The sequence below is a fragment of the Pinus tabuliformis genome, chromosome 1_1 (genome assembly GCF_031772625.1).
Source record: "Pinus tabuliformis cultivar Carrire ecotype Pingquan chromosome 1_1, CPIR1, whole genome shotgun sequence".
Lineage (NCBI taxonomy): Eukaryota > Viridiplantae > Streptophyta > Pinopsida > Pinales > Pinaceae > Pinus > Pinus tabuliformis.
The window spans coordinates 641,886,417-641,898,987 of NC_142297.1; the positions used below are offsets into that span (position 1 = coordinate 641,886,417).

The window sequence follows — 12,571 nt, forward strand, 5'->3', positions numbered from 1 at the left end:
CTGCACCCTTGAGACATAGTGAATGCGGTTATGAAGCTCCAACTATACCCACAAGCTCACCTACATGTGATTATGACCCAATTTTTTTAGTTCCTGTGCATGCGGTCGTGATATCTATGCCACTTTTCTAGAAAAGCCTCCAGACCACTGCCCATAATTGCCTGTAAGTTTCCAAAAACATAAATAAGGTGATAACAAGGCTAACCATTCAAAAATTGAACAAGATCTTGACAAAAACATGACTAGTACATGATAGAAATTTCTTCAAACATATGCCAAAACATATAAGCTACAGGTCATGAATGCATATCTGATCATAAATTTCTGAACTTCATCTAAGAACCACCAAGAAGGCCCAATGCCCTCTCAAGCTAGCTATAAAAAAACTTGTTATCCCATGCATTCATCAACCATTCAAATACTTATCAAATATTAAATAAGATCCATAGCTAGAGCACATTAAATAACCATGCATATAACTAGAATAGGAACCAAGACAAATCTGCCATAAAATAAACATAATAACAAATACATGTCTCATTAATTACATTATAAGAAGAGCTCATATTAACTTATGCAAAATCAAACCAAGTCAGGGACTTCTTGATCAAGTGCTTAGTATTTAGCTCAAAAATCAAAGTTCTCAAAATGGCTCGAAACCTAAACGAATGCATCCGTCTCGGCAAAACAATCCTAACACAACTCGTTTCATTGAAAACCGAGTTCGTATGAGGAAGTTATTGAGTTCTATTCGCTTTTCCAAACATGAGAAATTAAAAAAAATGCACAGTCACTACATAGTCAACAGTCCGTGTTGTTGATGTGGCAAGTGACTGTGCAAGGTCAAAGTTCGGTCAACATCCAATCAAATCTCGCCAAGTGTCATGTTCTTATTGGTTTTCAGGTGCGGTGTGTTGGCAATTTTTTATTGTTTTAGAATAGACCAATGAGGAGGGGACAAGTGGCAAGCCCGGAGGTCGCCACTTGTCCCTCCCCAAAGGTCGGCTCCGCGCGCATTCTACCAAAATTATATGGCAGGCAGGGGGGGGGTCGAACCCAGGACCTGCTCTGCAGCAACAAACAACCTTACCGCTACACCATGCATTAGTTCTTAACATACAATGTTGTCCGCGCACCTCAAGATGGTATTACAGGTGCTATGGGAGCACCTCCTTTATGCCAAGTTTGTAAATTTGATTCCTTTCAATCATGAGTGTATTAGTTGGTCATTTCATTTCAAAATGAGTGGAAACAAATCTTGAGAAGATCAAGGCAATCATGGAATGGCCTATCCCTCAAAATGTATCAAAAGTAAGATCCTTTATGAGATTGATAGGATACCATAGGAGATTTATCCAAGGGTTTTCAAGGATTTGACATCCTTGCAAATTTTATTTTATTTTTTGAATTTACATTGTGTTTTTTCTTCTTTTATTATGGTCCTCTCGAGGAGATTCTCTTTGTTGGTATTGTGGGGAAGTCACTTTTGAGGGATGAAATTTAGAATCACTATTCGTGGATACCCATTGTGAGGCTGGGTGTGATCAACAAAGATGCTACAATCTTTGTTGTAAGGGTTAAGAAGATTTTCTCTTACATCATCTTATATGATTAGTTTGGATTCCTTGTTGGTAGAGGGATATGTGAAGCCACATGATTGGCCCAAGTGGGTCTTAATTCAATAAAATAAAATAAAATCTTCCATCTATGGTTTTGAAGTTATATCTCACCAAGGTTTATGATAGAGTGAGTTGGATTTAACTTAACTTGATGCTTTTGCATGTGAGGTTTAGTCCTTCAATGATAAAATGTATTATGAGTTGTATTTAATCTATATTCTTTGTAGTTCTCGTAAATGGATTTGCTTCAAATTTCTTTAGACTTATTATAGATCTAAAATAGGGATGTCCCCTAACTTTTTTCTTTTGATTAGTTGTAGAAGGTTTGAGTAGGTCTATTAAAGAAGCAAAGTTGGGTTAGGGTCCATAAAAGGGGTCATAATTGGTGGTACTCTATTTTAACTCATTTACTTTTTATGGATGATGTTCGACTTTTTACAAATGAGAGTATGAGGGAAGTTAGGAAGTTGTAGGAAACCTTGGATTTGTACTATATAGCTACTAGTATGGAGTTGAAATTTCAAAAACCATCAGGTTATTTTAATGGGTTGGGTGTTAATGATCTTCAAAGGTTGATCATAATGTTTCCCTTTAAGTTTATTAAATTTAATGAGGTTTTTAAAGTATTTGGGTTATCTTTTGAAGCCAAATGACTATCATAAGAGAGATTGGGCTTCAATGCCAGGGAAAACAAAAGTTAGGATAAATCATCGGTGTTACGGGTGGTTTTCTATTAGAGGTTAGCTAACTCTAATAAAGTTGGTTTTTGAAGCAATTCATGTCTTCTAGCAATCATTGGTTGATATTTAAAAATAGATTTTATAAAGAGTTAGGAGGCCATGTCTTAGATTTTTGTGGTTTGGGTGTAAGGAGGAAGGGAAATTCCATTACTCAAATTGTAGTATATAACCAAGTCAAAATAGGAGGGGGGTTGGGTGCTGAAGAATGTCTATTCTATTTGGCACCTCTTTTGTAACTAATAATTTATGGAGGGTATTTTCAAGGGATAGCATGTGGAGGATAATTATTGATTAAAAATACATAAAACTAAGAACTATCACAGACTAAATCAAGAGTCAATGGAAAAAAAAAAAAAAATGTTTCCAATCACTGGAAGGCCCTTGTTTTGGATTTTCCTCTTATATGCCTACATTTGGCCTGGAAAGTTGGTAATGGGGAACATGTCAAACTAGGTATTGATACTATCATCGATCGTGGTGTATATATGGAGCTACTAGAAGATAAGATTATTGATCTACATGGCATAAAGTTCTTTTCTCTTCATGATGTACGTGATCCTATTTCCATTGACCGTTGGTCTCAAAGATTGTTATAGACATGGTACTTGGGATTGGGAAGGCTTCTTGTATATTTATAGATGGCTCATGCAAGTCTACTAAGGGGTCATGTTCATGTAAGGGAGGAAAATGACTCTTTGGCATGGGATTATAATAAAGTTGGGGGTGAATATCTAATGTGATTGGGTTATAAAGCAATTTTCATTTATGATCCATAAGAGCTTGTTTGGTGGAGGGAATACCTATGAAAGTTATAGGAACGAAACAAGACAAGGGTTTCAAGTGGTTGGCCCCAAAAGATAAGGTCTTAACTTGGGATGTTTTCAAGAGAATACATAAACAAGGTAAAGTTATTAATTTAATGTATAAGTCAATGAAATAACATATTCTCCAAATATTAGTTAATTGTCTATAGTCTCAACAATTATTAAAAGATGTTGAATTATTCACATGTCTTCAAAATGTATGAAATAGGAACATTGTTAAAAAATGTTTGATTAAATAGTTTGGGAAAAAGAAATTAAAATCAGTTAGGAATTTATCTTGCTTCATGTATTAGGGGATTTGGTTGGTAGGAAACTATCGTGCTTCATGTCTTTGGGATTTGGTTGGTTGATATCAGTTAGTTATTAATTGGATGAGTGGTACTAGATAAATGTAAGATATTAATTGGATGAGTTAGTAATTAGCGTTGTTTTTCAAAATATTTTTTAATTTTTATGATTCTGGATAAAAATTAATTAATTATATATAAATAAATAAATAAATAAAATTTATAAAAATAAATTAACTTAAAATCCCATTCGTCGTTTTGCTTTTTTGACGTATAAAAGTGCAATACCACCGACACAGAAGGAGACTGCAAATTAGGAGGTTTCTGTTCTATTAGATGAGATCGTCGAGTGTGCAAATAGAACGATGGAAATGGACCTCTGGATGATCTCCCAGATGCGGAATTTCAGGTAAGGTTTTTACAAACCCTGTAAGCCTGATCTTTCTTTCCATTCCCATGTTTGTCAGATCAGATCAGTGGAATGGAAGGAATGATTAATAGCAGTTACAAAAATGTTTATAGCGTGATCTATAAGCGAAGCTTTTCACAGTGCTGTGAGGTGTGAGTCATTTGAGTCAACCAAGTTTGTCGATCCTCTGTCCAGCGTATAGAATAGATGATGGGGACACCCGATTCTGGGTTGGTTCAAGGAGAGAATAGGCCATATCCATCCATGCCATCTATCTCTTTTAGCATATTTGTTTTAGGTAGGGTGTTGGGCAGCTGATGTGCTTGTTGTTTTTACCTTTGCCTTTCATGGGCATCAGAAGCATGGGTTGGATTGGCAATAATGGCCCCAGCTGATGTTGACGGGTTGGTTCAAAGTTCAAACTGGGAAGAGGCCAGATCCGTCTATTTCCTTTGTATTTCTATTTTTGTTTTAGCCAGGGCGAGGGGACTATAGTGCTTTGCAACTGTTGTGAAACCTTTGTGATTGTAGGTTCTCTGATTAAAGATGCTCAAGCCAGGTGCAGGTGAAGACACGGCTTACAGACGCTGACCGAGTTCGTTTAAATGGTGTAAAGGTATGGTGGCAAGGGGAAAGCATCTTTGTTAAAAATGGTCTTTAACAACTTTAAGGGCAGTAATATCCTCTACGATGCTATTTGGGTCACATTTTTTCAAGATTGTAAAAATCTTTGATTGTTGTTGTAGGGGACAAGAAATTCGTTGTGGCATTGGACGCGTTGTGGAATCAAGGTCGCATTTCCTACTCCGAGGAAGGATCTGATACAGAGAAGTCTATTGAAATACAGCCCCTCTCTGGACACGAAGCGTGGATGTTTAATAGCTTTCAAAGAGGTCCATGCTCCTAGGGAATTGGCAGACTCTGTTGCGGACGAGTATAGATGTTTTCCTTTGGCATTAAACGCAGCATCCACGGCAATGAAGGGCAAAAGCTGTGTGGATGAATGGGAGATTTCTTTACCTTTCATGAAACCCTCAGATCCATCTTTTCCACACCCTCATGCTCCCGTTGATCAAGAGTTGTATCGGCGATTTAAATGGAGTTATGATTCCTTGCCCCATTCAAACGTCGAGATTTGCTTCTTCTCTTCTGCTATGCTTATGGGAGACGCAGGTTTGATGTGGACAAATTAGTACAAATATAGATTGCCCAAGGGCTTGCTATGAGTAAAAAGGGAACCCATTTAATGGGCATGGCCATTAGGCGCAACTATGGAAAACTTCAGGTAGATCGTGGTTTGTTTCAGAGTTCTAAAAATAAGGGGACTTAGGAACTCAATAGGGCATGCCAGCGAAGAGCTCATGATAATGTTCTTCGAGACATGGCAATTTATGTTTGAGTTCCTCACATAATGATTCAAGAGTATGTCTTTGAATCAAGGATTTGCCTGAAGAGATGTGCCATCTTTCTAGACTTCAATTATTTAACGTTTTCATTTCTGGACGTCTAGAATCATTTCCATCTAAGATTGGAGAGGTTAAAAATCTCAAGTATCTTAATTTAAACGGATGCTTGAATGAAATCTCTAAACTAAGCACTCTGTATTCAATAGTCAACTCCTGGATTAAGTGTGGAAACTGAAGTGCCTGGAGTTTGAAGGGTCTCAAAAATCTGACACATCTGTTTGTCAAATATTAAACAAGAATAAAGTCAGGAATTAAAAAAAGCATAATAGGGGATTGGCTGGAGATGAGGCACTTATGGTTGAAGTACAAAGAAAAATTATTGAGGTAATGAAGGATCTTCCTAGGACATGAAGAAGCTACCCAGGTTCATCATGGCTTGTTACCATGGGTATCAAACAATGGACTGTGGAATGATACTGCCCAAACTCTGTTCATGTCTTGACCATATATCATTGATCTTCGAAAAGATTTCCGACAGCCTCGGAGAAGCTATCCCATTTGAGTCACGGGAAACACTATTTTGCAAAGAGAATAAATTGAAACTGCCCCTCCAACAATTATTCAGAAAACTGGGGAACTGTAAGTAACTGTAATTCTTATCCTTAAAATTTCATCATTTTCTGTTCTAAATGTGATGGTGGTTAAATGAATGTATAAGATTTTTAATATGTATGACATTTTCTTATAAATTTTGGTTAACAATCGTTGTACAGGAAACCACAGTGGGGCTATTGGAGATGAGGAAGAGGAGCCACAGCCTTCGAAAGAAGATCCTTGTGGCAATTGAGCTTAGCAGCAATTCCCTGCCTTGCGGGAAAACCTGAGAATTTCTCGTTACGTCTTTCTCAAGAGATATTCAATATTTGTCATGTGAGTATGAATAAGTTGGCCTTATCGGAGGTGCATAACACAAAAATTATGTACATTAGGAAAATTTCTTTCAACTTGGAATATTGTTTGAACTTCATTCTATGGGGATAATGCATTGTTCACTGCCACAGAGCCTGAATTTGCATGATTGAAAAGAGTAGATTGGATTATGCTACATGCACATGCTTACACAAGAAAACTAATCTATGTGTTGCTTCTCTGTCAAACACGGCTGTTAGATCTGATATAACTGTCACCATTCATAACTTGACATATGACTTGTCTGCATGGTCTGTCAGCATATATCCATTGCAAGAATGTCGCATTCAATACTACAAAGGTGAGTTGGTTTTCCTTGGTTGCATGAAGGTTGATTGAATTGGCATTGAACTGTTACCCGTCTAGCAGTGTTCTTAATCATCATTTGTGTATTGCATAATCAGCTTACATTTCTGAAAAGTTCTACTTTTGTATCGGATAATTTTGTTGGGCTATGAAGGTGGTTATTATTAGGGGTCTGAGTCAGGTGTGAAGATTTAGAAAGCGTGTGGTTGTCTATTGGTAGATAAAATTAGGACACCAACCATTATCAACCACAAATATGGTGTTAATATTTACATAGCGCGTGCTTATCACACTAGGAACATTGTGTGCTTTTCTTAACTGTTTACAACCAGGTGATAAGAAAGTTGAGGTAAACTTTCTCGCTGATTCATCATTGCATCACCTTTTATTGAGTACTTGCCCCGCTCCCTTTGCTGTTTTTCTTGCCATTTGTCCAGTATATGTTGGTTGATTATTGTTCTACTAATACAGTTGGCAATCTAGGAGTGTACCAGCAGTGAGTTTGTGTATTTCCCTATTTTTTCCGATGGTCATAGCATGAATTACAGAGCAAACATGAAATACTGTGATACTGTTGAGTAAAAATTGAATAGGAATCAGTCTTGTAGTCTGCTGTGTTAAGTTTTAGATTCATTGTTTATACACTATATAGTCAGCTAATTTAATGTATATATGAAGTACTGTTCCATTAACTTATACAGTTATTTGTGAAGGGCAGTTGTTACTCTGTTCATGTAAATATCAGCAGTTGTCAGATCTGAGGTGACTCCACTGTGAAATTATTTCAGTGATTTGCTTCGGTACAACATGGCATCACATATTTAAGGAATTGTAATTTTAATGACTCACTGAACATATTAAACCGTAGAACCAAAATTGATGATAATGGCAATGGTGTGCTAATGGGTTCATGAAAACTATATTAAATATGAATGTATGGTCTTTGATAAATGGAGTGCATAGTCTGTCTGGGCAGTCTTGTGTCTCTATTCAAGGTGGTACTTTGAGGTGGAAGAGTTTAGTTTGCATATGAAATTGAAGTCCCGTATAGGCCATAACTAGAAAGCCATACACAAAGCCAACAATGGTTCCAACATGGCTGTAATGGAGTCTAAATTATCTTGTGGCTTTGTAGCCTCCTCTGGGTAACATTTTTACAGCATCGCTATCTAGTTGGTTACGTTTTTCTTCAGAGTAATCCTGTTGATCCGGGATACTCTCTAAATCATCCAATTCACAAGGATCCAACAAAGTCACTCTATGAAGGGTTGAATGGTAAAATTCCATAGCCCACCTGTGTATGCCCTGAAGAGAGGGCATGCCCTTCACATTCAAGTTTTATAGTACCATAGATCAAAGGGTACACTATTCTATACTATAATGCGCAGCTACTAATTCAGTACTTAGTTTTTATCGTTGTGAGATGAGAGAACATACGGAAAAGAATGGGAAGTACCTCTCAGTCTCACACCGATCATCTAATACTGGGTTGATGTCATTAATTCACTGTTTTTCATAGATGTGGCGTGTAACATGAGATAAAAGCGTGTGGAAAGTGGCATTGGGTCTCAAATTTAATGTGCAATATAACAGATGCGGCCAGATCTGACTGCCAAGGCCGAGGAAGGAAGCATTGATGTGATTGGAAGTTATGTATTCTGGAATGGGCATGAACCAAAAGAAGGCACTTTATGTTTCATTTCATAACTATCATACAAGTAATAAATACTAATTCTCAAATCCCATATTCAAAATAGTCTTTATGGTCGTTTTCTTTTCTGTAAGCTTCATGCTCTGTAGCTTGTGCCTTTTTGGATTGGTTTTTTATTCATGTCATTGTGCCGAGGATTGCTTCAATTTAGTCAAGCTTGTCGATATTGCTCAACGAGCAGGCTCTATGACATTATAAGGATTGGTTTATTTATTGTGGCTGAATGAATGGATTTTTGAGTTTGTTTTTTCTATGATGCAAGGGGATTTATCCCTCCTCTTCCCCTTCTCGAAAAAGGGTTTTTATTCATGTCATTGTGCTGAGGATTGTTGCAATTTAGTCGAGCTTGTTGAGATTGCTCAACAAGCAAGGGTTTATGTCATTATAAGGATTTGTTTATTTAGTGTGGCTGAATGGTTTTTTTTTTTCTTAAATGTTGCAAGTGTATATGCTCCCCTACCTCGCAAAAAAATCCGTGTAACTTGTGTCTTTGCATTCCGGGGATTTTTGGACCCTCAATCTGCTGGGGACTTCATCAAGGTCTTGCTGGCAGTCCACTTGTACATTCTTCTCCCCTGTGAGACACAAGGTGTAGGTTTGAATGCACATATACAAGATCCCCAATTTTGTATGATCCAAACTTGTTGTGCTTCACAGGATGAATGAAACTATAGGTGGTCCAATTCCGTTCCACTGATGAAGAGCTTGCCACTTGTTATAGCATACGAGTGGCAAGACATTGCAAATAAACATCATTTTCCCCATGACAAGTCCTCCATTTAACTAGGTTCATTGTCCTCATCCAAAACTGATATGTTTGCAAAATCCTCTAATCTAGCAGCAAAACAAGCAAATTCCTCCCTTGCGTTAATTTGTAAAGAAGTTAGAAACAACCTTTGAAAAGATTTCTTCACTCCATTGACCACTTCTTTGTCCCTATGTTTCGCCTTCCTCTTCCCATTCCTTTGAGCAATGAAATTTTTATCATAAAATTTCGGATTTAGAGCATGTGCCAAAGCGTGCAATGGAGTGTTAAAAGCCATTCCACTGTAACGGTGGACCTCAAATGCTCCACAATTAAAATCAACAAAAGGAAGAGCAAAAGCCTCTTGTGCAATAATTTCCACAGTGTTATCAACCATGTTATCAATGCAATTATAAAGCTCTTCCAAGAGAGGTTTGCCTTTGTCTACATCTAGGAGAAGATCATATACAAGTAATGTGAACTTGAGCAAGAAATCAATCTTGCTCCACCAATCTTCATCAATCAACACACTTTGCACCATACTTCTCCTCTTTGAATATGCCTCTCTCAACTAAGCCCAAGTTACACCCACACCATACTCGTTAATGCAAGTTTGACTTCAACAATGTGGTGCAACATGATGAAGTTTTAGGCATATTTTGTCTCAATAACTTTGAGAAACTCTATTTTGGAGTATTCTTGATATATTGATCGAGATTAGTGGTAGTTGGAGATGAATTTTATAATCTCCATAGCTTGCTTCATGACTTCCTTAATCCATTTTGTTTTACCTCAATCTCTTCTAAAATCATATTTAGATTATGGTCAATGCAATGAGTTCAATATATATGATTGTGCCTATCTCAACAATCAAACTTGCAACTTCAACAACTCATGCCAAGTAGAAAGCAATGTTTAAGTAATCAATTCCCCACTTGCTTGTATCAATCTTCATTACATGGATTTTCTAGCTTTGTGCATACAAGTAATCCCAATATAGCAGATGGACAAGATGAGTCATATCATAACTGATCTCTTTTACCAAGTATTGAGAAACATTTCAATGCCATCATTTTGAATTGGGTCACTAGTGGTTCACTTGTTGGATGTTTAATGCCTCCAATCAATCTTGCTTCATCAATCAACACCCTCTACACCATACTCTCCCTCTTTGAATTTGTTCGTCTCAACTTAGTGTTAGTTGCACTAACCACCATACTCATTGATGCATGTTTGATTTCAACAAGGTGGTGCAACATGAAGTTTGAAACATGTCTTGTCTCTACAATTTTGAACAACTCCAATTTGGAGTATTCTCAATATATTGCTTGTGATTGGTGATGAATTTTATAATCTATCTAACCTGCTCTATGACTTCTTAATCCATTTTGTTTTCGCCTCAATCTCTTCTAAAATCATATTTAGATTTGGGACAATACAAGGAATCCAAAATATGTGAATGTATCTACTCTTAATAATCAAACTTGTAGGTGCAACTCTTGCCAAATAGAAAACAATGTTTAAGCAATCAATTTCCCCTTTAGTTGTATCAATCTTCATTACATGAATTGTCTAACTTTATACATACAAATCTCCCAATATTAGATGGATGTGATGAGCCATAACTCACCTCTTTTACCAAGTACTGAGAAACATTTAAATGCAAACATTTTGATTTGGATCACTAGTGGTTCACTTGTTGGATGTTTGATGCCCCCAAATCCAAGTTAATGTTTCATGTTGAAGACGTTAGATCTTAGGATAGTATTATGATTAATAAATCTTAAAATGTAAGGCATTTGCAAGGCACGTGACCATAATCAATTGATGTTAAATACAAAGTCCTATTCTGATATTGAAGATACATAAATTTTCATCAAATAAAACTACGAGGAAATGACATCAACAATATCAACATGAATCTTCGACAATTGTGCACACACACTAACTAAAATGGAAAAATGAATACTACCAACATGTCACCATGAGCTTGATGAGGTATGAGCTTGAGCTTGTACAACCACATCACACATAGGCTAGTGGCTAGTTGCATTTCCATTGCGAAGACTTTGTAGAAATTTATAGTGAATAAAAGGTCTTATTAGTGAATAATAATTAAACAAGTAAACAAAGATATGAACATGTAGGAAACTCTAGAAAGACGAGTAGAATATTTGAATGAGCTTCTCTTGTTTTCAAGAATAATTTATTTTCTAGTGAATGTTGCCAACCATGTGAAAGTGGAAGCTTTATTTGATCTTTCCCCTCTTCGCATTGCTCTCAGTTCCTTGTACCCAATCTATCTACCGAAAAATAATTGAAAGTGAGAAAATGTGATTCATGTATAGAAAGAATGTGTATGCAAATATGTGGTCTTGTACATTTAAAATATATAAGATTCATGTATAAAAATGTAGCAAAATAAAATAAAGAAGCAATTTTATATTAATTATTTTATCCATCATACTCATGAACATTGCTAGGGCATCAATACTCGAGGATACCTTATTTAGATTTGAAGGTTGTCTTCCACATCAATTTGTTGGTTTTAACCATGTACAATTAATTGATGCAAATATAATCTTAGTAAAAACAAAAAAAAGATCCAATGACACAGGTACATTAACACATAAATATTGTTGTGGAATCCCAAATTCGGGAAACTAGAAATATTTTTTCAATATATTATCTCTTTACAATGTTACAATATAATATATATAGGTCATGGCATCAATAAACCATCAATCCATTAACCCTAGATTAGAATACAATTGTAGTTCCTTAACTAAAATTACAAAACCATGGGTTGAACCACCATGCACCACAAAATTGCTAAAAGTGAAAAATGTGTTGAAAATTGCCAAAAACAAACGCAAAAAATTGCCCATTTTTTTAGGGCTCTGCGACTCCACCTTGCACCTAGTGTAATGAATCACACATTTAGGTAGTTATGCAAAAAATATAATACATATCCAAAATTATCTCATTTCTTTTTTTCTTTGCATACAAGGTGATGTGAGAGCACATGATCAACAATCCAGAACGATATTGTTAATTATTTCTGTACGCAAAGAGAATTTCTCACATGTTTTGTTACTTAATCTACGACATTCTTCAAAGTGTTCACCACTACCAATAACACCTTCTTGTTTTCAATCATATCTCTCAGAAAGTGATATTGAACATTGACATGCTTTGTCTTAGAATTATAAACTTTGTCTTAGTTATATAACAATCGAAGCCTCATGGAATAAATCCCTCGCTCTTGTGAGCCAATGTGGCCATCTCCTATCGGTCTTATAGCCACCCATGGGGAGCACTATCCCATTGCAACATGTCTCGGGGAAGTGAAATGCTTGCTGCCAAATGGAATCTCAATAGAAGATTTGGGTGACCCTCCCTTGTGGGAACCCACGCTTCCCAGTTTGTGACCCAACTGCTAAACCCTGCAACTCTTGAGTCCCATAATAATCTCAAAGTGAGGTCACCATGTGGGCGTTGCACCAGTCTAGGCATTCTTGTGACTCCTTCGTGCTCTTGCAGATCCATTCACTC

At 36.5% G+C, this 12,571-nt stretch overlaps 1 long non-coding RNA gene across 1 annotated transcript; it reads left to right on the plus strand.

Annotated features, from left to right (window-relative positions):
- The first annotated feature begins 3,772 nt into the window (after positions 1 to 3,772).
- Positions 3,773 to 6,579, plus strand: LOC149214978 (uncharacterized). The gene is made up of 3 exons (XR_016250970.1): positions 3,773 to 4,495; positions 4,626 to 5,924; positions 6,059 to 6,579. It is a non-coding gene; the product is annotated as an uncharacterized LOC149214978 (long non-coding RNA).
- The last annotated feature ends 5,992 nt before the right edge of the window (positions 6,580 to 12,571 follow it).